We start from the raw sequence: 25,431 nt of genomic DNA on the forward strand, positions 1-25,431 counted from the left end.
AGAATATACTTCCTTAATTTAAGGTGTGTTTGGTTTGAATTTCTTGGCTGTAGACTTTCGTTTGCGCTGAGCATATGGCATGTTGCTTTGAAGCATCCAGCAGTAGTCAGCCAACATCGCTGCATTCCATCAACCCCGATAGCGTGATTCCATCACCAAGATGTCCTGATGAAAACATTCACCATGTTCGTCGCTGACTGAACCTAGGTTCTCAGGGAAGAAATGAAGATGTGAGTCGAGGAGATGCATTTTGAGGGACATGTTGCAACCCAGCTGATGCACTTCTGCACAACATTCACATAGCCAGTAGATTTATTATTTCCAAGGAAATTGGCTACGACTGACTTGAATGCCATATGCAGGGTGGACCATTTAAGTTGATACTGTACAGTGTCTCCAAAACAAAGCGTTGTAAAAATAAATGTCTTGAATAAAAGTTGCTTAATATTATGGGGGAAAGTAAATGCCATATGTCATGTTTTATTTGGAGGACGTGATGGTTATTTTAGGGTCAATTTAATTTTTTAAAATAGGAATCTACATTTTTTATGTTGTTTTCTCATTCCTCATAAAAAAAACTAAACAACTTTTGTTTGAAGCACTTTGTGATTGTTCTTACGCCAATATTTTGTTACTGTAGGTACGTTAATAGAAAACCACAATTTAAGTCAGGCAGAATTGTGGGCACTCAAAGTTGGGTTTCTGGCATCTTGTCCGCCCATTTGTGTAGTGTGGATATAAAGTGAAGAATTGTGATGGTGTCGTGTGGTTCCTGGGGTAGCTCAGTCGGTAGAGCATTCGTGCGGTAAGCGAAGGGTCCCGGGATTGATACCCGGTTCCGGAATAATTTATGTCTTGAAATTATTAAAGCCTGGTTCACAGGGAGCATCTACATGAAAGCCAAATTTGCACACTATTAAATAACAATTCTTGTACATACACTTAAATTGAAAATTTTTATTTGAAAATATAAATAAAAGCCGCTCCACTGAGTAAAACACGACTTGAGCTTCAGTGCGCCACTGCACGCATCCCCGCGCTCTCGACCACTTGCTGTCTGCACCCTTGCCCCGAGAGCCAGTCCGGAGCAGCTCCCTTGAACCACGAAGCTACGGTGCGTCACATATATACCGTATATATAATTTGAATTAGTAATTGAAATTAAGGGAAAACGGCTGAACAGATTTTAATAAATGACCCCTCATTTTGAAGCTTGGAACCCAAAGTTTTTCGGAAAAATGGTAGTTTTAAATGAAATGTCAATTTTCCTACATCATTTTCCTACTTTCCAAAATCCATCTGTCGTCAGCTTTGAGAAATAATGGGTTTTCAGAATAAAACAACACAAACACACTAAAATAAACAATGTCACACGAAGACTAAGACCTGCAGAATTGCTGATATATTTAGAGTTCAGATGACTTAGATTCTCTTACATCATAATCGCAGTATGTCGATCTTTTTAATTATGGTTTATTTAACGACGCTCGCAACTGCCGAGGTTATATCAGCGTCGCTGGTGTGCCGGAATTTTGTCCCACAGGAGTTCTTTTACATGCCACTAAATCTAGTGACATGGGGCTGTCGCATTTAAGCACACTTAAATGCCATCGACCTCGGCCGGGATCGAACCCCCAACCTCGGACATACTGGGTGTTCAGTTCAAAGTGTGTCTTGGCTCGCTGTATGCCGTCATGTGGCTAGCCGATGAGCCTAGTGAATTCAATCTTCCTACACTTCCATAGAGCAGCATTATTTATGTGCCAGAGAAGTTGCCTAGCAAGTACGGCGTTCATTCTGAAGAGTACTTACAGATACGTACGGTAACGCCAGTAGTGGCAGGAATGTGAACTGTTTGGAAACACATACTGAGGCGAGTTTTTTTCTTACTATCTGGGTTATGGGGAGAGGATCAAGACGATTACTTACGTATTTGTTGACATTAACTTCGACGGTTAACATGATCATGGAGCATTTTATTTGTGTTGTGGAATGTTGCCATACGCAAACTATGATAACAAATACCCTGCGTACGACTTGCCCGCGCAAAACACAGTTCGAAAGAGGCACACAGACCGTACACACCGCCATCTGTTGCTACGACGTTCAAGTTATATCGTACACGTTCTCAAGTTCAAATTGAACGCCTTCAATAATAGGCAACTTCTCTGACATAAAAGCTGAAACTCTCTTCAAATCGCTGACACAACAGTGACGTCATGACACACTTTGAAATGAACACCCAGTAGAAGGCCAGCGCAATACTAACTTTGCCACTCAGGGTGACTGTCGATCTTCATTTGTGTAAATTTTTCAGAACGTTCCTGTAATGTTGATAATGAAAAACTTCAAGACTTACTAAAAAGAATTTACAGGTCAGATTCGCTGGTGTGCAATTTTCTGAGTATACTGCTGTCTGTGTATTGGATATTAAAAACTACATGATGACATTACCATTAAAAATGAAATATTATTATAGTGAATGCCATGATGTATTTGTCACTAATTATACAGATGAATGCTTTAATGATGATAAGAAAGTGAAATCTTTTGGGTTTATATAAGTAGGCGTACAGAATATTTGAAGTTAGATCTTCATTTCTATGCTATTTACTGAGTGACGGCTAGGCTATATAGTAGTCTATACAAAACTTACGTAATATAACAATATTGTTATTCAAATGAAATATTTTTATAGTTATTAATCAAGTGGTATGGGTCTTTTCGATAGTATATTTCATGGTGGTGTGGTGTAGATATTTAAAGATGAAAGAATTTGTAAAACAGTTATGCTACCGGTTGTTCTTTATGGTTGTGAAACTTCACTTAGATAAATTTATTTCTTATTCTGCTAAACCTCCCCTTTTATCCGACTTACACACCACTGCGGGTAGTGTTGACACATTCGGACCTTCCTATCACGGTATCGGCATGACGCAGGCCACCGCAGAGATAACACAGAGCAATCACAAGACAAGGATAACACCCAATCCTGTGTTGGGAAGCACATGCATACGCTATCCACACAGCTACAACGGGAGACACCTATTGATAATATGCGATAAGAAAGGTTTTTATTACATAAGCATTGATTTGAACGACTAAATAGAATTAAACGTTCATAGTTATAGCCTATTTCTTGTTGAAATGTGAATTATTGGTTTCCTCATTATATACAGTATTTAGAAGCTGCGAACAGGTTAAATGCTACACGCTACTGTTGATTCCCCTCTCTCCCTTGCCATGATTTGACGCTCGTCGTAACAATCGTGGTAGCCACAGATGTTCCATGTTCCATTAACTACTCCCGCAATATATCTACGAAACAATTTTATTTTTAAACTTCTAAATGTAATGAATAAATGTCCAGTAAATACATTTTCATTTAAAAGTTGTGTATTTATAGGGTTAATCTTTTAATGATTTGCTAAAGTTTCACTTAAAATATTGACTGCATTGTGTATGTTTTTACATGTAAGCAAACGGTTTTTTACTTGCAAGAAATAGAACGCAGAGTGAGTATAAATGGTTGGTTAAGGGAATAGAGTACAGGGAGTGGAAAGATGGCCAACTGAATATATTTGAAAACAATTCAGACGCATAAATATTTAATAAGTAAAGGAATAGGAACATACATAAGTGGAATTAACTGTTCTAGAGTCCACGGCAATTCGGAAGGCGGGTTGTCTGCTAGCGTTTGCGTCGAGAGAGACAGATAGAGAGAGCAAGGCAGCGTACAACATTGCCATATCGTACTTCACGCACGTGCAATACAAATAGCGCAGGAGAGAATTTAGGTTATCAAAAGACAATAATGGCCTTAGCCTTTGATTACTGTAAGCATGACACCAAACAAACCCTCTTTCCTTCACTAACAATATTCTTTGCACGTTTCTCAATCCCACACCACATGCTTCTGCAGTCGTTTCTTGCATGTTGGCAATGTTGCTGCCAGCATCAAGATGGCCGGCAGCGTTCTGCTCGTTAACGTTTTTATAATAATTATACACCTTAAACACTATTTTCCATGCCTGCTTGTGTAATACTTGTGTTTTTACAGTCTCTTCTTCCATTTATTTACCTTACATACACATAGTAAATGTTAGTTTTACTTATTCAATGTATTGAAACACTCGCACGTGAGCAAACGAACTCAGGAAGTGCTTGTTATAGACTGATTCTGATTGGTTCTCCTGTTCAAGCTTGTGACGTCACATGCCATACAGGCTACGGCGCATCTAGTGGCCACCCGCCTTCCGAATTGCCGTCTAGTCTAATTATACCAATCTGCTACATATGAACATACTAAGCGCATCGCAGTGCAATTTCATTGTTTTATTAGAAGCATGACACTATTGGTACTGCTGAATGAAATTATACCGAACGCTCCTCATTTTAATTTCTAGCGGGAATCGCGGATGTGCAGTTCATGGTTGTTTGTAATCGGTGAAGTGTTGAGTGCGTGATTTAATGTTTGTGTTGGATAATGTGGATATGGATAAATGTACGGCCTGAGAATAACTTCACGAGTTGAAAGGTTAGTTACACATTTTTATTGTACACTATATTTGACATTTTCTGAAGATGTTTGTTTGTTAAAATCTTCCGTCGGTAATTTGAAAGGTGAAGCTAGCGTTGAGGTTGTTCCGTGATTTCGGAAGTGTAAATCGTTTAAATTAGAAGGTATTTTGGTCAATGTAGAGTATCCACCGCCCACTGAACGAATATTGGTTAAACGAGCGTTGAGCGACTTCCGCCGATTTTGGAATAGACACCGACGCACTTAGGTTAGGTTAGTTTAGGCTTTTATTATCCCGGCAAGATGGTTTAGGATTAGTGTAAAACTGGCCTATGTCTCCTATAGTGGGCGGGACATAAGTAACATTCACCTGGTTTTGTTATGTCCTATATATCATCAACCAAATATCCACAAAAAATACAACCAAACGTAACTTGTCACAGATTCATAATTATATGCAAGATGTATTATCGCAAGTACGAAGGGAACTACTTCAGCGCTAGTTTAGCTATTCAAAACTATGATAAATGGTAGAACGGGAAGGTTAGTTCAGTATCATGTATTGCATTTACTTTCAATGTAATATAGCCGTTTAAAAGTAGAGCTGTTTGAAGTTAAATAAAGAGGTATAATATTGTCTTTTAATTAATTTATCGACCAATTTATACTAGTTCCAGTTTTTATGCATGGACACATGTATGTGTATGGATGCGTGTGAATGGTAAAATGCAACGCGGTATGACTCGGTCATAGAGTGCGTACAGTTATCTGGAACCTATATTCTGCTACGTATAAATTTGGGTTGTAATATCATAGCAGACTATATTATTTATAGTGTAGCTTTCACACCGCTTAAGTTACTAATATCACACAATGTAGCATTCATTCATTCATTCATTCATTCATTCATTCATTCATTCATTCATTTATTGTATTCCACGGATCTTACATTAGCAATGAATCTTTAAGATGTGGATCAAGTCAAAGTTTTACAAAATTAAAATTTTTAAGCGAAATTTAGTGAGACGAGGCCGAAGATTCGCCAACAGATTACCTGGCATTTGCCTTATGGTGGGGTAAAACCTCGGAAAAACCCAATCAGTTAGGACTAATCAGACCAAACGGGGATGAAGTGAGGTGAAGCCGAGGACTCGCCATAATTCACTCGGCATCCGCCTTCGGCCGAGGAAGACTTCGGAAGAAAGCAATCAATCAGACCAAACGTTTAAGAATTTTCGTTAATCAGTTCTGCGTTTGTGTAAGATAGATTATAATATTATGAAATAGGCCTACTAGTTAATTGGCCAGTTTGTTTCAATTTGGCTTTCTCAGATAGGTTATGATGGAATCTTCTTGGATCACGAAAATAGAGGACTCATAATAAAATTAGACCAATATTTTGTACCATTTTTCCTCTTGTTATATTTTTAAAAGATACACATTAATTCAAACTAGTTTGTTATACTTTTTGTGGTTTTGGCGTACTAAGCTTACTGGTGTATAAAGTTAACTTTCAAGTTCTAAAATATAATGCAATAGTTATTCGAGATCCGAGGGTAGCTCCGATTTTAACGATGTCTTAGTGAAGTGCTTCGTTTAACCGTACTAAGCGTCATTCCTCGCAATGCAAGGTCTATTTCAAATTGAACTCATTCATTCATTCAGTGTTCTGCCCAAGGGCAGGTATTTCACTGCAAACCCAGCTTTCTCCAATCCTTCCTGTTTTCTGCCTTCCTATTTATCTTCTCATATGATCTATAACTTAACGTCGTCTATCATCTGATACTTTCTTCTGCTCCGAACTCTTCTCTTGTTCATCTTTTATTTCAGTGCATCCTTCAGTAGGTACCGTAGTTCCTTCTCAACCAGTGACCCAATCAATTCTTTTTCCTCTTCCTGATCAGTTTCAGCACATTATTTCTTCACCCACTCTTTTCAACACAGCTTATCTCTCGTAGTACACTCCAAGTATCTGAAGCTGTCCACTTGCTCTACTACCTCATTTAGAATTCGCAGGTTTACCTTCCTTATTTTTATTCCTACGACCATGGTCTTCGTCTTGTTTGCATTTATATTCATCTCATACTGCTCACAGCTATCATTTAGCTATTGAACTGTTTATTCATTAATTATTTAAAAAAGCGTACGGGTAATGGCCTATTTAAATATTATTTTTTGTTAGTATCTTATACTCATTATGAAGTATAAATATTTAGATTCCATGGTCCAGTGTTTCTTACGAGATAGTTACCCTTAATAAAGCTTCATTAAAACTAACATACGTCCCGTAGAAAAGTAGGACTGCGTTCATAAAACTTTTGTTGGTACAGGGAAGTGTTTCGAGCTTCGTTGTAAACCTAAGTTTTTGTGAATATAGACAGGTTCTTGTACATACAGTATATTGTATTGGTATTGGCAGTTAAGCGGTTTCAAGACGTGACCATGGCAACCGCTGAACCTGCCACCCAGAGTCCATGCTGACATTCGCGACTTTTTCACGTTAGCACGTGGTAGCCAGCTGTTTTGTTTGGAAGAATCTAATCTTCGTTACTATGTAACAGCAAGTATTGATGTTCTGTCGTGGCTATTCTTGTCACAGTCGTTTTGTATTGATGGAGGTAGAATTATTTTGAATTTAGTTTTAAATTTAACTAGCTGTGTGTATATGTGTGTTTCTAACGCGATTTATAGTGTTCGTGCATTTATAAAATGTCGAAAGACAGTAAGTTCTTACTCCCTCAGTTAACGGCAGTTTTTTAGTACCGTATCATGTTGCCCTCAGGGAAAGGCCCGGCATAGGCTAGTGTTTACACGCCAATTTTGATGTAAAAATATGTGGAAAAGACGGTGGCGTACGCAAGACTTCTTATTAGGGGCAAGGGTTTATATAAGATTTTTGTTTGTAATCATGAAATTATATAGTTCTCGATGCATTTTACCCCCAAAAAACATATACAATTTTTACTGTGACATTGTTTTCCTATTACGTTTAACACTATTTTATTAATAGGGTTTTTAAAGAACATTACTAATACTTTAACATTACGAATATCAGATTAAAGTTACATGTGATAAAGATTACTCAATTTAATATCATAAAATCTCCCCACGGTACGCCAATGGCAAGAAGTCTTAACCGCTGTACAGACGTAAAATCTAGGAGGGAAAATGATTAAAAAAGAAACGATAAACATTTTGGGCGTTAAAATAGATTCTACAATTAATTGCCAGATCAATATACCAGTTTAATATTCCACTTAGCAAAACTAATAACGAAGGAAATATGATTGCAGGCTATAAAAGTTCAATACAAAGATGAATAGGAGTTCTATGGATAAACAAAATTCCTTTGTACCAACGAAACGAAATTAGACCACAACAAGATTAAATCAATATCGAGTACAACTCTCTTCAGATTATACAATACATAGTAATAGCCGAAAGAGGTAACAAAAGCAAAATTTGAGCTGTCTAATGGCGAAGAAATGCAATATATGAATATAGCATATCAAAATTTAAATGTATACAATAAATACTGTAACATATTAAAAAGATTGGTTGGTAAAAATAATTGGTAGATAGAGTGCACGTACTGAATACTTACAAAAGATATAATAAATCAAACTTACATACATCACATATTCATTTTGTATGAGGTCTCGTCCACCTCATTGAATACTACACGGCTACTATGAAGTAATATGGCCACAAAGTCATTTAAATATGCGCTCCTGCATGACTTGTATCGTCTCAAATGCAGGTAGTAAGGCCGTAAAAGCATTTACGAGAGGGGTTCGGCCGGTGCCGTGGATCGTCTCCCGGCATAGCTCAGTTGGAAAGAGCGCTCAGCGCGCAGAGCTGAGAGGTCCTGGGTTCGATTCCCGGTGCCGGTACGAATTTTTCTTGTATTAAATAGTAACAAACTTACATAGTTTAGTTTATTTACTTACACTATTGATCATATACATGCAGTAGAATTTATCAGTACATAAGAGAAGTACTAGTAATAATCACTAAAATACCAAAAATAATTAATAGAAACAGCAAAATGAAACCTGCTAGAGCAGTGGAAAACAACGTACAAGTTTCACCCCTACTGAAATTTTCTTCTGCAAGTGAGCATGGAACAGGAAACAGTAATTTTACTTGCATTCCAGGGCGAATGTGACAACATTTATTTGTGCAATGTCTGCTAGTTTTTTTTTAGTTGGTTATTTAACAACGCTGTATCAACTACTAGGTTATTTAGCGTCGATGAGATTGGTGATAGCGAGGTGATATTTGGCGAGATGAGGCCGAGGATTCGCCTTGGATTACCTTGCATTTACATTAAGATTGGGGAAAACCTCGGAAAAAACCCAACCAGGTAATCAGCCCAAGCGGGGATCGAACCCGCGCCCGAACGCAACTTCAGATCGGCAGGCAAGCGCCTTAACCGACTGAGCCACGCCGGTGGCTTGTCTGCTAGTATAACTGTGTTGGAAGACAAACTAATTCTCTCTTCGTATTGCTTGAATCCATTGTTTTAGGATTTCAGGACAAGAATGCAAAATTAATATATATATAGCCTATCGATGGCCCAGAACCAGACTGTTCCAAGTCCATTTTATTTATTTTATTTTTTTTTTTTCAGGAGAGCTATTTTAAGCTGATGGCATTCAAAGCTTCATGAAACAATTTGGAATAGCTTCTTAGCAATCTTATGGAGAGGAATATCTACAATTTTGTTCGATTCATATAATTAGGCCTATGCAGACGACAACTGGAACACAATGAAACAGATTTCTTTCTTATAAGAAGTTGGACTTACAACAGTATGGTTCTCAACCATCGATATATATATATATATATATATATATATATATATATATATATATAGTCAAGATTCTGGCCTAGGCTTACAGTATCACTTCGTTTTACCTTCGGTTTTCTCGTAACAAAAGCAGAATAAACTTAGGCCTAACTATGGAAATGGATACCACTTCTCATTCTTTGGTCTTCTGAACAACCAAATGTCACACAACGTCTCTCAATTTTTTTTGTCTTTATTGCGCATATAGAACACGAACTAATAATAATAATAATAATAATAATAATAATAATAATAATAATGGTTTATTTTAACTGGCAGAGTTAATAAATCGACTATTGATCAGATTGTTTGTATTCGACAGGTATTGGAGAAAAAATGGGAGTATAAGGATACAGTATATCAGTTATTCATAGATTTCAAAAAGGCATATGGCTCGGTTAAGAGAGAAGTTTTATAATATTCTTATTGAATTTGGTATTCCCAAGGATATAGTTCGATTAAATAACGCAATTTAACGTTAACACAACCTGTAGATCTAGGTTATCTGTTACTTCATTAGGTAGGGTTCTTGGTCCTGTGGTTACACTCTTATTGTAGAACTGCTTCAATCACACGTTCCCTTCCCTACTGATGTGGAGCTGCGCTTGAGCGTGGTTTCGATTCCCGCTTCGGCTGATTAAATGGCTTTGTTTTCTCAAGTTTTCCCAAACTGTAAGCAGAATGTCAGATAATCACATGGCAAATCTTCGACCTCTTATCCTTCAAGAAACATTTCATTATAACTAATCCCATCGACGTTAAATAAGCTTGTAGTTAATACAACGTCGTTAAATAACCGGCTACAAACGTCTTATATCAGCCACTGAATATAATATGTTACAAATACATTTCCTTAGACACGAATTCTGTTGCTTCAAGCCAAATATGATGTAATTTTCTCATTCTTTCAGAAGCGAGAATTTAAAGTTTTTAACGACTGTATAAAATCATAGTATCGTGTTTCATGCCAAGAGGTTAGAGAGAAAATCATAGAAATAAAATATGCATGTCATATTTTGCCACAATAAAGACAACATTAGGATGCAAAACATACAGCAAAATCTCTTTTTTGCCAAAAATTGATCCATCATATTTGCCTTGGAATCACAAAATTTCTGTACGGCCTATATGCAGAGGCATTTCGTCTTCATATTTTTCAAGGAGTTTTCTATAGCTTTCGACACTAAAGATTTTATTGATGCAAAATTGTGAAACAAAATAGTCTAATTTTAGTAGGAAGATAGTTCGGAATGTGAAGAATTCGTATAGGACGTCAGTTGACTTGAAAACACTAGAAAGTAGGTAAAATGCAGAAATAATTGATCGGTACAGATAACCTAAAACTGATTATTTAACACGTGCAATGAAGAGGAAGAACATTTAAAAATAAACGTGAAACGCACATTATATTTCACTTAGTATAAGCAAGGCATACAGAAGGTATAAACTAACCCAACCTAACCAATACAAGGCATACGAAAAGCCTAAAGTAAGCTAATGTAACCTAACCTGTCACAGATTCCTGCACCGGAGAACCTAGAAATATTCAAGATGGAAGTTTCAGTGTTGCGTGCTATAGAAAAGCCTTTTTCGTGGTCACAGTGACATGTTTGCTAGCTTTGTCTAAATTGTGGCCATGAATTATTGCGCGAAACGCACTAGCTTTGCGCAATATGTAATCACATTATGGAATAGGTTTTTTTTTATAATTTTACAGCTGTGAAAAGACAGCCCAGAATGTGCGAATATTTTTATTACAGCGTAACAGTCTCCATGCTGGTTTATTCTTCATTTAATTATAAGAAAGGACATAATTTGGTTGGAAAGATGGACAGTGGACAGTGCCTTTCATAGTTTGTTGGAATGATCACGTGACATTTCCCGTGTGCCGCGTTTGTGATTACACGTAGGCCTACGTAATGAACTCTCATGTTATTATTATTGGATGAATTATATTTTGTAATAATTAAATTACCGAGTCTTTCCATATGTGTACATTATTTCATTTTTACGTTTTCAGTAAACTGTTTAAATAATATAAAAATAAAGATTAACAAGAATAAAAGATAATTTTAAAGAAATGATTGAAACACCTTGCATATACGAATCTGTAAGAGCTTAGGTTTGGTTAGTTTAGGTTAATGTTATTCCGTGCACATATGATCAATTGCAACTAAAAAAAAAAAAAAAAATTAACAATGATTTCACTTCCAAAATCACCGGAAGTACTACAACCCTAGTTTCACCAATCATAACTTTCCATTATATCTTTAAAATTACCGATCAAAATGTTAACCAATTTAAATCGGTAGTTATTACAAAACGAACACACAAAAATAAATAAAATAGAAGGAGTCAACATTGATAATGAAGGATTTGCGAGTGCCATTTAATATTCAAATTTATTTTGAATTTTTAATATTATTTTTTGTAGGTCATGCGCAGTGTTTGACACAAAAAAAAAACGATCTCGTATGGCGTGAATTTGTCCAAGTGCACTTTGGGCAGCGCCGAGTTCACACGACTACGGAAAGAAGTTATTTTGCACCTAAATTATCCTAATAAATTATTTATAACACTTGAGTAAGCTGCCTCTTGCATGATAAAATTATCATCTTCTCAAATAGTAAGCCTAGGACCTGTTAGTTTCGAATCATCTTTCGTGAGGTCTTCCAATAAGTCTTTTCCCTCATGATGTGTAGTGAAGCATCTGTCTAGGTAGTCTGGGCGCTCCATTTTTTGCACATGCTGGTCAGTTGTGTCCGCATTCTTATAGATATTGTACTGTTTGTGTTATTTCTAATTTGTCTGCAATGTCAGTGTTCTTCTGTAATCTAGAAGACTATAGCCAGCAGTTCTTCGTAGAAATCTCATTTCTGCAACCGTGAATCGTTGGTCATCTTGGAGTCGAATAGCTGAGAACTGATTATGCAAAAATTTTATATGATTTAAGGTTTCTTTGTCTTTGTACTTTTGTGACTGAAAAGACTTGGTTAATGATTCTCAAAGATTTATCATAATTTTGGATTTTATTAGATATATCACATTCTTCGAGGTATTTTAGGGTGTAACCTAAATATCTGAAGGAGTTGGTTGACCTGCTCCAGTATGAAATTATCGATGTACACCTTATATCTCACGGGGTGTTTACTCTTAAAATACATTTTTTCCTTGTTGAAATTTCTAAATTTTAAGTTTTTGTAATAAGATTTAGGTGGTGAATAGAGTATTGCAATTGATCTTCGGTATTGTCAAAAAGGTCTTGATGATTTCTATATAACAGAGTATCTAGAGCAGGCCTGGGCACTAATAACTGATTTGATACACTGCATATTTCCCCTTAAGTCTCCACTCCACCTTCTCCGGCTGAGACGAGTGCACAGGAAAGTAAGCATTGTTCAATGACGGATTGTATAAGACTTATGAACTTCGGCTTTCACTGGTCGCCTGAAATCCATCACTGATGCACAGTGCCCACTGTGCGTTTGTTTATGAGGCAGTGTAAGCGGAAAGCACATGGGCGGAGGTTTCTGAGTTACTTTTCACTTCTCCTTTGTGCCCAGGGCTCATACAGAGTGTTATTTTCTTGCAGTATGATAGATTCATGTATCATCAAACGCCAATGTCGAATGATTGAACTGATATATATTTGCTTATGAGCAGTGTTGCCAACTCAGAATTCCATTTACCGCTGCACAAGCTTAAAAAACCGCTAAACTGTAGTTAAAAAAACTCCAGATTTTTCTTAATACAACACTTCCAAATTCGAAATACGAACTATACATCTTGGGGCAATGCATAAGTGCAACAACATTTTTCAATCTTCTCAGTCCTGCTCGAATGGTCAAAATTGTACTTAGCTTGGAATTTTCCATCCTGTTCCTGTCCTTTTACATAAGATTCATCTGGCTAAATAGCCTCTCAAATCTCTGCATTTGATAATGGTAGGATAAGGAAATAAAATGAAGGAATGGCCACCACATGCATCACTGAAAATCGCAACCTAAAGTTTGGAATGAACCTTAATGAGATTTAAACTTTAAAAAACCTAATATTTCTAATCCTTTGGAAATTGAAATAACACTCACCTCTGCCCAGAAGCGTGTAGTGTTGCAAACATTTTTCCAATCCCTAAAGTTAATTTTCCGCCATTGTATCTCAGCAACTGTTGCCGAGCAACAGAAAAACACTCGCTACTCTATTAGAACGGGTAGTTAAATCTTAATATTTTGCATTCAATATCACATTACACCATTTACACCGAGCTGTCGAACTATCATTTGCAACTTCTTCCATCCAATTTTTCAACACTGTTTTTTTTTTTCCACACATCTCTAAATTTTTTACGTATGGAGTTTTGCGCGGCATCATTAAATTTATATGTCCACACCTGTGGAGTAACGGCCAGCGCGTGTGGCCGCGAAACCAGGTGGCCCGAGTTCGAATCCCGGTCGGGGCAAGTTATCTGGTTGAGGTTTTTCCGGGGTTTTCCCTCAACCCAATACGAGCAAATGCTGGGTAACTTTCGGTGCTGGACCCCGGACTCACTTCACCGGCATTATCACCTTCATATCATTCAGACGCTAAATAACCTAGATGTTGATACAGCGTCGTAAAATAACCCAATAAAAAAAATATATATCTTCAAAATTCAATGAAGTAGATCAAGAATACAGTAGACCTATACTGGACACTTCGGAAATAATCAAATCACAGTCGGTTCGAAATCTGATTTCACATCGAGCTGGAGACGTGCCTGGCAACAATGAGTTTGGTTTTAAGTTTTAAGTGTGTCTGTGTTACATAAACTATAATGCGAAATGAAAAATTAAATAATAATTCGCTTCATTATCTATTCTCTTTATGATTAAATACATAAATTCATTTACAAAAACAATGCCTACATTAGATTAAGAGTTCAAGGAAATCGGCATACCGTATTTGTACACAAACAATGGATGAGGCAGGAAATGGACGTGGTTGCACCAAATGAACTTAATATAAAAGGTTGATATTTTACACTCGCACAATGAGAAAGTGTGATAATACCAAACTAAACTCTGGTTTATGATTAACTACCATTATTGTCCGCAAGTACATATAACATCTTTACAGGGGGGGGGGGGAACTTAAAAATATCATCTCCTCCAATAGTAAATAGGAATACAAATCCTAGTGATCATAAACAAGGGGCTCTATAAGATAGTTGAGATCCATATACAGTGGCTAGTCAACTAAAAATTTTAATTCCTGTTGGAACTGTAATCATCAAAAAACGCCAAAGAAATAGCTAGCCGCTGACGGTAAAAATCTGTAGCTGACCACAGTCCTGAAAACACCAGATTTAGCTACAAAACCGCTGACTTGGCAACCCTGCTTATGAGTGCTCAAGACAGAGAAAACGAACCATATGTAGCTGCGTAACAATGCAGAGACATTAAACTATGAGGAATACGTGTGAATTTATATAAATTAATACATGAATATAACATATTCATAACGTAAATAGATTAGCAAGATTATATACTTAATTTCAGAATGACTGAATGAATTTGAATGTTTGTATGACGTAACTATGATTGTTGGCCTCTAGCATCTTCCACTTAACTCGCCAGCTGCTGGGGGCGCTCGAGTTGGCTAGGGACTCCGCGGACAGCAATGTAGTTGTTCTAAACTGTGTACCGGTGTAGTAGTGCGTTGCGTGTTGACTGTCGTTTGCCGATAGATACTTTCAGTGATGCATAATATTTTTCTAAAACTCCATAAATCTGTTGCAGCCATGGAGCTCTGCTGGGAATTCAACAGGTATGTCCAGTGCTTCAATGACCACATGTAGTCTACTGTGTAACTCTCCTTCTCCACTTTGCGCCGTCATAGAACTTTATTCTTTGAGTATACTCCGTTCCATAATGTCTGACAGTAGATGTAAAAGTTACCGGCAGAGGTGGAGAGAAGTATAACTGCTATTCAACCAATGGCATAGATCTCATTGCATAGGTTGTATAGCAATATAATTCTCTCCTGCTCTGTTGTAAATGTTTACTTCTCCTGTCAGACATTATGGAACGAAGTATAGACGCAATACATCATTCTGTCGTATGATACAAAAGGCATAAACTCCATTCCCAACTTGAATTCGTTAGCAGCATCGCAAAATGAATGGTTGTTATGCACGTGTGTGTTTATATGTCAATTTATAGCTTTAGAATGGAACGCCTTTATTACATCCTAGTGAACACTCTTATTTAAGTTTGTCCATATGCTTTCAGTATGTTTTGTCACTATGCTCAGTTTTACTTATTGTTGTTAGATTAACATAGTACAAAAAATCAAAGCAACTTTTTCAATCTGAGAATATTTCAACAAATTATTATTAATGATCCATTCAATGTGATGTTAAGGCACGTAGGTTCCATAGCTTAGGCTAATTTTAATTAATGTTCGCAGCGTCTGTCGACAGAAAACTTGCTATAATTTATCGAAGGGTCTAAATACACCATAAGCTTGGGTTTCCATTATCAGCTATAGTAGTTGTAGTTGTTGTTACTTAGGCAACTGTCCAAAGACAAGTCTGAACCAGTGTTGCCACGACCTATTCGCGAATATCAGGAGAAAACCATCGAAAAAAACAGGAGATTACAGTAGATTAATTAAACATTAATTTTCTCTTCTTATAAAATTAATTACAAAACAGTGTATACTGTAAGAATGATGATACTATTTTATTACTTTATAGCTCATCCCTAACCAATGAAATGGAACAATTTTGCTAAATATTACTACTGTCATCTTTATCCAGCTTATGTAAGTAAAACATACAATTCTGTTTTTACACTGTAATGTCTCGCAGACAATGATTCCCATTAAAATATATTAATCAGGAGTTTTTTTGTATATTAAACTATTTTCGATAGAACGAGATTTATTTTAAAGATGATATTAAAGACAGTACTGCATTAGCTGCGATTATAACAGACGAAAAATGGTTCCTTTTCCTGTTTTTGCATAACTACCCTTTAAACTGTTCATAATTTTCCCACTCTGATTTATAATTCTGGGAAGGAGTATTTACTTTTTTCTTTCTTGCTGGGACATTTTCACTCATTTTAAAAGATCCCTGTGCACGACATGTAACACAAAAATACCATTACCTACACTTCACTCTCTCACTATTTCACGTGTTCTTGCGTCTTTAAGCATCATTGTGGCGACGCGTTATGAGCAGGGAGACACAACGAGCTAGAAGAATATCCTTACTTCTAGCTCGTTGGGGGACAAATGAAAACATTGTTTGACTTGTGTATAAGATGCAAAAGTAAGACATGGTGACATAATATAATATGTAATAAATTGAAAATCCGAGCATAGACCTAAGTGACTGCAGCATGCCAAAAACGAAGGAGAAATTCGGACTTTTGAAAAAGAAAGGAGAGCAGTAGATTCAATGGAAAAACAGGAAATCTCCTGCTTAATCAGTAGGTATGGCAAAACTGGTCTGAACCTCATGAGTGACACCAATCTGGAATCACTCAAGAGGAAACTAAGCCAGGAGATAATGAGGTAGGTATATAAACTACAGGAGGGTCAATAATGTAATTTTTTACATTTTCCTTTTAATACCAGCAATACTAATTTTGCCTCTGATTGGCTGATAGGCTATGTACGGCAGTGGCCTACATGTCACTTGACAATTTCTTTTAGAGAAATAAAAATTGTTTGTATGCATCTGAAGTCTGATTAGTGTACTTGTAGCTAATCGGTGATGTATGTAATGGAGGGGGAAGGAAACTGACCATCCTACCCCATTATCTCCTGGCCTAGTTGCCTCATAAGTGGTGTCTTGCTGGTATCACTTGAGGTTCAGACCTGCCTTCGGACAATTGACTAAACAACAACAATAATAATTTGAGGGCGAGTAGGTTTCCAGGTCAATTAATTTTAGTTAAACTAGCGCAGAGATAGTTCCAATCGTACTCCGTTAAAACCTCTATTGTTTTACAGCTGCTTCTTCAGTCTTACTAACATAACTAAGCGTGACATTAGGAAAGTTTCAGGCCAGTATACATTGGATTTTTTAAAGTTATGTTTTGTTAGGTTACAGCTTAGATTAGATTAGATTAGATTAAGTTTGGTTAGTTTAGGTTTTTCTGAATTATTGCGTATTACGTTAAGGTGCAATTGTATATACATTCTTGGCTTCTAGTCGAGTAATACCTATTATAAAAAAAGTTCCGATGCCAATTTCACACCGAAAATGAGGGTCGGAAGTTGCTGTGAAAGTAGAGGCTGACGGAGAAGTGAAGGAATTTCAGACAGGTTAAGTTAAGTTAGCTTAAGCTTTTCGCATGGTTTGAATTTACGAATCTGCGACAGGCCAGTTTAGTTTAGACTGAATGTCTTGCATGTTGCATGATGAACAGGACTTCATAACTCCTAGAAACAAAATTTTACAGGGAAGCAAAAAACTATTTAGATAACGAGGTTTTTACGCATTCTTAACGAAACACTGATATGTTGCAACGAAATTAGTCTTCTTGATGATGAGGTATCTGTTTTTCTATTGCTGTTTCATTTTAAGCCATAAATGGAATTAGGCAACGTGATTTTGTTTCTTAACTTCCCAACCAAAAATGGACTTACGAGGTTTTGAAAGGAAAATTGGTGGGAGCATTATTATAGTGCTAATAATTCTAAACACAGTTCTCTTGTTTATTACCATTACATTTATCGAAAATGATATAATAACGTAATAAGTAAAAAAAAATTCCAACATCTATATAGACAAAAAAAACATCAAATATGAAACAAAAAAAAAAGCTGGAGTTTAAAGCGGTAACAATTAATTGCACTCTGCCTAGTTATGAGAACCAGATAGTGGACTTTTCCCGTATCCTATTTTCACCCAACTCCTTACACGCCATTCTCCAATGCAGAGTGTGTTAAGAAATATGGTCTTACAAACATGAACCATTTTATCGTTAATTAAAAAATGATAATGCAACGTGTATGATCTATGGCGTATTTCTGTTGTAGTATCTCTGGACATCCTCTGATTTTATTCGTCGTAGATTAGAAATATTTAAAATTTTGGCTTCACTTGTCGTTTTCCACTGTCTTTGTTCCATATCCACTTACCAGGTTCATTTTTACTGTACCCCTACTCGCTCCTTCTTAATGCTCCTCTTCCACGTTGCTTTATCTATTTTCCACCAGCCAGTTTTTTCTGGGATGTCACTACTTCATATTTTTGCGTCCTATGGTGTTTGAAACTACGGTGTAAGAGTATAACCAATTGGAGGTATAAAACAGTAATAATTACTTGACCATGAAAACTACTCATTTTTAATACATAATATGTATAATTTTGAAATACAAACCTCTATCAGAATCATTTTCTGAGGAAATGCCATTGTCGTTTTCACCAGGTACGTATGTTTTATCTTTCACGCTATCGTCATTGTCAAACTCGTGATTTCCAAGTCATGTTCAGTCAATTCTGCAATTCAATACAATTAAATATTAAAATATATACAATGAGCGATTCGTGATGTTGAGCACGCTGTCTACGTGTGTGCAAGTTGGTGTAATTTCGGCGACATGGGGTAGCTGATAATAATAATTGCGTCATTACACCAAAAAATGCGTTATAGCTCGAATAACAAAGCATTAGAAACGTAATAATAATGGTGATGGCAGTAGTAGTATATTGTCGTATAAGATTAATGTGATATGTTTTGTTATGTTTTTTTGCAGGTAAACGTCCCCTTCATGAGCCAGTTCTTTCAACGTCTACTGTAAGGTAAGTTTTTTACGTATTGACTGGGTACATTCCTGTGGGAAATCTGTTTAGAGATGAATGTCTTTCAACGAGTACAATAAACATAGTAATTAAAAAAAGTATTTCGAGATACTCTATTATCACGGGATGTATAATTCTTCCTTTTCGATGGAAGAAACTACGAACCGTATGAGAAAAGTGTTGACGTACCTATCATTAATTACCGTAACACGTAACATTCAGAAAAACAGCGTCTGAGAACTTACCATACTATTATTATATAGAACGACGTATCTCGTAAATCGAGCTGCAATCTGTCCGTTGCAGTAGCCTACTTCAAAAAAATCCTTTTCTGCATTTGTGTAGTCAACAGTGTTTATATTCTGGTATTAAAATTCGTATAAAATTTCCGCATTCAGTTGTGACTGAAACTACTATCTGAGAGATATTAAAATACAGCCGTAAAATCGTCTGGATAACCTTTTTATCTGGTTAGTTGGTCTGTAAGCATTAAAGTGATTGCAATGATCACAATATATAGTGATAGTGAAATTTTTTGATCAGTGAAAAGTTCATAGTGTCAGTGAAATGTGTTCTCGTATAGCGTCAGTGAAGTGTGCTATAGTGCCAGTGCAGTGAGTGAGATGAGAGTGAAGTGAAAGTAGTGAAAGAGTATCAGTGCCAAAGGGAAGAATGGAGCGTGCGAAATGGACAGACAGAAGAAGAAGTGAAGCTATGTTGGAAAGAATAAGTGAAGAGAGAATAATGCTGAAACTTGTCAGGAAGAGAAATAAAAGGAATTGGTTGGGTCACTGGCTGAGAAGAAACTGCCTACTGAAGGATACACTGGAAGGAATAGTGAACGGGAGAAGAGTTCGGAGAAGAAGAACCTATCAGGTGACAGACGACATCAAGATAATATGCATCATGTGCGGGGACTCAGAGGAAGGCAGGGTGTAGGAAAGATTAGAGAAAATTATGAATTAATAAATAATTGAATGAATGTAAATTATAATTATGTATGTATGTATGTATGTATGTATGTATGTATGTATGTATGTATGTATGTATGTATGTATGTATGTATGTATGTATGTATGTATGTATGTTTGTATGTATATGTATGTCTATGCAAGTTGTAATGGCAAATTACTTTTACTTTAAGTAATTAGTTACTTTAAAATATTTATTATTATTATTATTATTATTATTATTATTATTATTATTAAATGTAATTATTCTGTATAATTATATCTTCAGTGCCATCACGTGTTTGCCCATATGCAGTTCTAATAAACACATACAAATAAACAGTGCACTGACTACGAAGATACAGCCGTTCACCCATCATTCTAAATGACGCCTAGATTTAATATTAAATGACAGTGACTTGACCACACCATCACTTTGTGATGATGATGATGATGATGATGATGATGATGATGATGATGATGATGATGATGATGATGATATGGGAACACATACAGAATATACAGATGAGTAGGAATACTAATATTACATCTATTTTTTTATTAATTTACTCAACTGGCCCAAATGTGTTGCGAATGAGCTTTCGTTGTCTGCAGAAATTTTCCATATAGGGTAAATATAATAATTTCTTTGGATAGAAATAACTTTCAGTATCTTTGTAAGAATGGAGAGAAATATTTCAAGTTGACAGTAAAGATTGAATTGATATTTGCAGATTAGCACATTTTGCAGAATAATAATTCTCCTTCTAATACATTAACTAGCCCACCGTATTTACTGAAGTGTACCTATTAATATGTAAATGTATAGCTCAAAATATGAATAATTTTTTAGGTTTGTATGCTATGTAGGCCTATTGTATATTTTTTGTAGAGCCACCAACGTAGCTCAATCGGCAGACTCGGTAGCCTGGTGACCTGGAGCTGCGCTAGGGCTTGGGTTAGATTCCCATTTGGGCTGATTACCTGATTCGGTTTTACCCGAGGTTTACCCAATCATAATGCAAATACCAGGTAATCTACGGCGAATCCTCGGCTCACTTCATCTTGCCAAAAAATATTGCAATCTTGTGAAATCTTGACTTGTTTCACATCTTAAAGCTCAAATGCTAAAGTAAGTTATATGGAATACAATAAGTGAAAAATAATGAAAAGAAAAATATGCAGATCCGACCGATGCTTGAAGCCTGTAGCATGGTTTCCTCTGAGAGGGAAGTAAGGCTGGGACGTCCGTGCAGAAGATTTCCGACATATAAAAGAAATCTGTACCTGTCAGAGTACTTTGGGCATAAACATTGAAATTGGACACTGAATAGCCTCTGCAATAGAGAAGGTCGCTGTAATGCAGTCATTACCAACTGGTCGAGTTGTGACGTCGGAGTACGCTTTTCCTCTCGGAGAAGGGGCCCGGAGAAATAGTCAGAGTCGATCTCGGAGCTGTGGCGGATCGTGGATTGTCAGAGCTACTAGCTCTGGTTGAATGTATAGGTCTAATAGTGTAACGTAGAGAATAGGTAATATACTGAAAGGAAAGTAGATATCGGTTCCTTCGATTATTATGAAGTCGTGCTGGCAGCCATATTGAAATCAGATCTGGGTATACATACCAGTAATGCAAAGAAATTCAAAAATGAAAAAGTATTAGGTACAAAATTATAGTTATTATGCATAATAGAAAAATACAGTAGTAGTGGTGGTAGTAGTAGTAGTAATAATAATAGCGTAATAACGATACTAATAATATTTACATATTTTCATATTATATACGGTAAGCAAGAAATACTTACTTACTTCCTTACTTATTTACTTACTTACTGTTACTTAATTTCTGTTAGGAATTGGAGTCTACGTAATATTATACAACTGTTTAAAATAACTTATATAAAAGGGCCTCGTTAAGTAATTAACTGTCACGTGATTTTCCTCCCTTTTTACGACCCTACGACATAACCAGTTGGATGGACAGTAGATAGTATGTCTGAATAATTTTACCTTTGCGGATCGGGCAGAAGTGAAGATTGAATTTACAATATGTAAGGTACTCTTTATAGAGTAGGTACAGAGTTATTTCAACATGTGTTACTAGTTACGAAGGACGAAACTGGTAATTGGGATTAGGTACAATAGTCTATAGTGCGATCATATCCACATTAGAACTGAAGCCTGTATCGAAATGAACGGCCACCATTTTCAAAAATGTGTTTAAATATCCACATTATGATTATTTTTTCAATTTAACTTCATTCTCTGTATTGTATGTACGCTAATGTACTATAGACAGTACACTATACACTACACAATGAATACCTCCACATGGACAGCTCAGTTCGTGAGTAAAAACACTCACTGTTAATACTATACTGTATTTTGATTAAACAAAAACCTAATGAAAATGATCAAACTCAAAAGCGCGATATTTCCTAGTTTACGTAAATGGATGAACTACTTTACTTCCCTCCAATACTTAGTAAAGTGTTTTGTTTGTATATTACGCCAGTATCATCGAACTCCAGTCGTGGAAGGGGGTAGCAAACGGCGTTGATCCAAATGTATAGCCAGGTTAATATTAAAAATGTTTGTAAAAATAAAATGATGTCCCTGTAGAACAATAGCCTATGGTAAATTTCGAGTTTATTTATCAATATTGCTCCATTTCTTATTGTACGTCTCAAAATAAACAATCGTTTACTGCAAAAAAATCACACGAACGTTTTTTTTTTTCTAGTGCAAAATTTTAATCTCTCCCGCTTCCGTAAAGTAATAACATTATAAAGAAACGTAAAGTTTGCAGTATGTCATATTTGAGGACATGACACTTGAAAAATCACTTCTTACAGATAAACCATTCATAATTATAGAGTGTCTAAGTTCAGTTTATTTTCGTTTCAATACGAACTCGTTAAATTACATTTGAAAATTGGACATACCGATTTATATCAGATTTTTCACGTGCCCACCGTAGTTATGAAGGCAGACAACACATCTTCTAGTTTAGTTGTTGCGGACACGTTCAAGACTCCCAGTTTCTAGTAACCGTTGAGAAACTGCTACAAAAGTTCGCCGATTAGGTAACCCTTGCGCAAACCGTGGACAGTACATCCTTCTTGCCGCATTTGAATTTCGACGACTTTAATATCATATTCCTAAATTGTGAATGACATTGTAAATTGTTTATTGAATACCTGTACTGAACTGTCATCCGCTCGGCAGTAGGAAGCTATGGACAGGGAGCTTATACTCAGCTGATTCGTACTTACGTCTGTGCAGAATACTGCCTTCTGACTACGTTGCCACGTCTCTCACGCCAGAATATTAACACATTTAAGCATGCATTTTTATGCCCAGGTGGGTCGTTTTCGACCCATTGATTAAAATTATTTTCCACGCGAATTAGTCTAGACAACAATACGTGTCTACTTTTCTTAGATGCACAAAGGTACAATGCACTTGTGGAACACGCGGGAAACCAACAGACCACGTCATTATTGCGCGGGAACTTGCCGAATAAATATGACGCGGCTACCGTCTGCCTTGGAGAAGAAAAAGTGAGTAAAAACTCTGTTCAATTCGTGAATTTTATTAACGATCAGTGTTTCCTGCCAAGAAGATTCAGGAGAATATGTATCTTGTATGTTTTTGTCAATATTTACGCTATTTGTTGTACAGTAGGGCTTAGAATTTAGTGTGGGTCGATAAGACCCACTAAGCACTTATTCGAGAATTACCTTTCATATAGTTTTTCATTATGAAATCATTTCGTTTTCTTATTATTTTTCTTTGAGTGATGTTTTTACGAACAACTACCTCAATAGAAGTTTGTGTAAAGATTAGGAGTGCTTTTGGGAATGATAATTCTGATAGGATTTCTCAGAATATCTCAGGCTTATTACCGGTTTCGTTTACAACATTGTTTTATTTGTGTAATGTTATATCTCACCGCTTGGGATGCACTCTGGGTAGCCTTTGACGAACTAAGTAGTTCATAATTCTCGGCACTAGTAGCACCTATGAGAGCCGGGTATGAATAACTATCAGAATGACCCCGTTTTGTCTTTTTATTATCTTCATGAGAGTTGTCTACTGGCCCCATCTGAAAACTGAGATCCTTCATAACAATTTCCATAATCATAAATATTCCCTCTTTTCAGACTCACTGGTCTGACAGTAATCTAAATTCTAGAATAGTTGGAGAGATCTGATCTTCCGAAACCCCAAAATACGGGGCAGATATATTCATTGGTCTGCCTGGGGATAACGGATGCAGATTCTGGAGATGAAGATTGCAAGAACTCCGACCGAGCTCAACTACAAGCCGCAGCAGAGTTAGTGACAGAGCTACTAGACATTGTTCTGCCTTGTAATGAGGAAGGGGGCACCGATATTAGAAAAGATTCAGATCTTATCAGCAATGAAATTGAGAATTCACCACCATCGACACGTAGAATAAAGCGAGAAAGAAATAAAGGTGAGCATCACGTCTAACGAACATGAAATAGCCCCTTTACAAGAAGAGGAAATCAAAGTTCGTCTGCCTTATGTTTTCCGTAAATATAATTGCAATATGAGTGGAGTACATACTTACGATATACGTGGAAAAAATGGCACATACCATTACTTTCGTGGTTACTAGATGTGTGCATGAACAATGCTTGGCTTCTCAGTCAGTCGATCATATGGAAAGTCTTTGGATGCACTCGCCTTCGGCCACGAAATAACGCAAGCCTAAAATATGACACTTCTCCAAAGAGTGGAAGACGAGTTCGTTCCTTCGATACCATCAAAGAACACCGGAGAAAGGATCAACATGGGCACTATAGCCCAACAACAAAGACGGCGATACAAGATTTGTGGCAATGTACAAGCATGTCAGAGATGCACCATATCATGAGTAGAACTAAGGACTTATGTCATGTATTTTTAGTAGGTTATTTTACGACGCTGTACCAACATCTAAGGTTGTTTAATGTCTGAATGAGATGAAGGTGATAATGACGGTGAAAAGTGTCCGGGGTCCAGCACCGATAGTTTGCTCATATTGGGTTGAGAGAAAAACCCGGAAAAAAAACCTCAACCAGGTAACTTGCCTCGATCGGGATTCGAACCCGGGCAACCTCAATTTCGCGGCCAGACGCGCTGTTACTCCACAGGTGTGGACCTTATTTCATGTTCCATAATTTATTGTGTGTTTCAAATTGTTTATTGCTTCCAGTACAAGGTTTCCTTTCAGATTTGTGAATGTAAAATACGTCATGTGAATATAGCTCTCAGGGAAATTATTCAATAAATATTTTTA

At 36.5% G+C, this 25,431-nt stretch overlaps 1 protein-coding gene across 2 annotated transcripts in view; it reads left to right on the top strand.

Annotated features, from left to right (window-relative positions):
• LOC138715580 (uncharacterized) overlaps positions 1-25,431 on the top strand; it is a 387,038-nt gene that overhangs the window by 27,905 nt on the left and 333,702 nt on the right. The window contains exon 1 of one of the 2 annotated variants that reach the window (XR_011336495.1): positions 19,138-19,170. The exons of the other annotated variant lie outside the window; for it this stretch is intronic. The gene's annotated coding sequence lies outside the window, so the exon portion shown is untranslated. Of the gene's footprint in view, positions 1-19,137; positions 19,171-25,431 lie in introns of those variants that run through there. 2 annotated transcript variants of the gene reach the window in all.

This window comes from Periplaneta americana, chromosome 15 (assembly GCF_040183065.1).
Source record: "Periplaneta americana isolate PAMFEO1 chromosome 15, P.americana_PAMFEO1_priV1, whole genome shotgun sequence".
Classification (NCBI taxonomy): Eukaryota; Metazoa; Arthropoda; class Insecta; order Blattodea; family Blattidae; genus Periplaneta; species Periplaneta americana.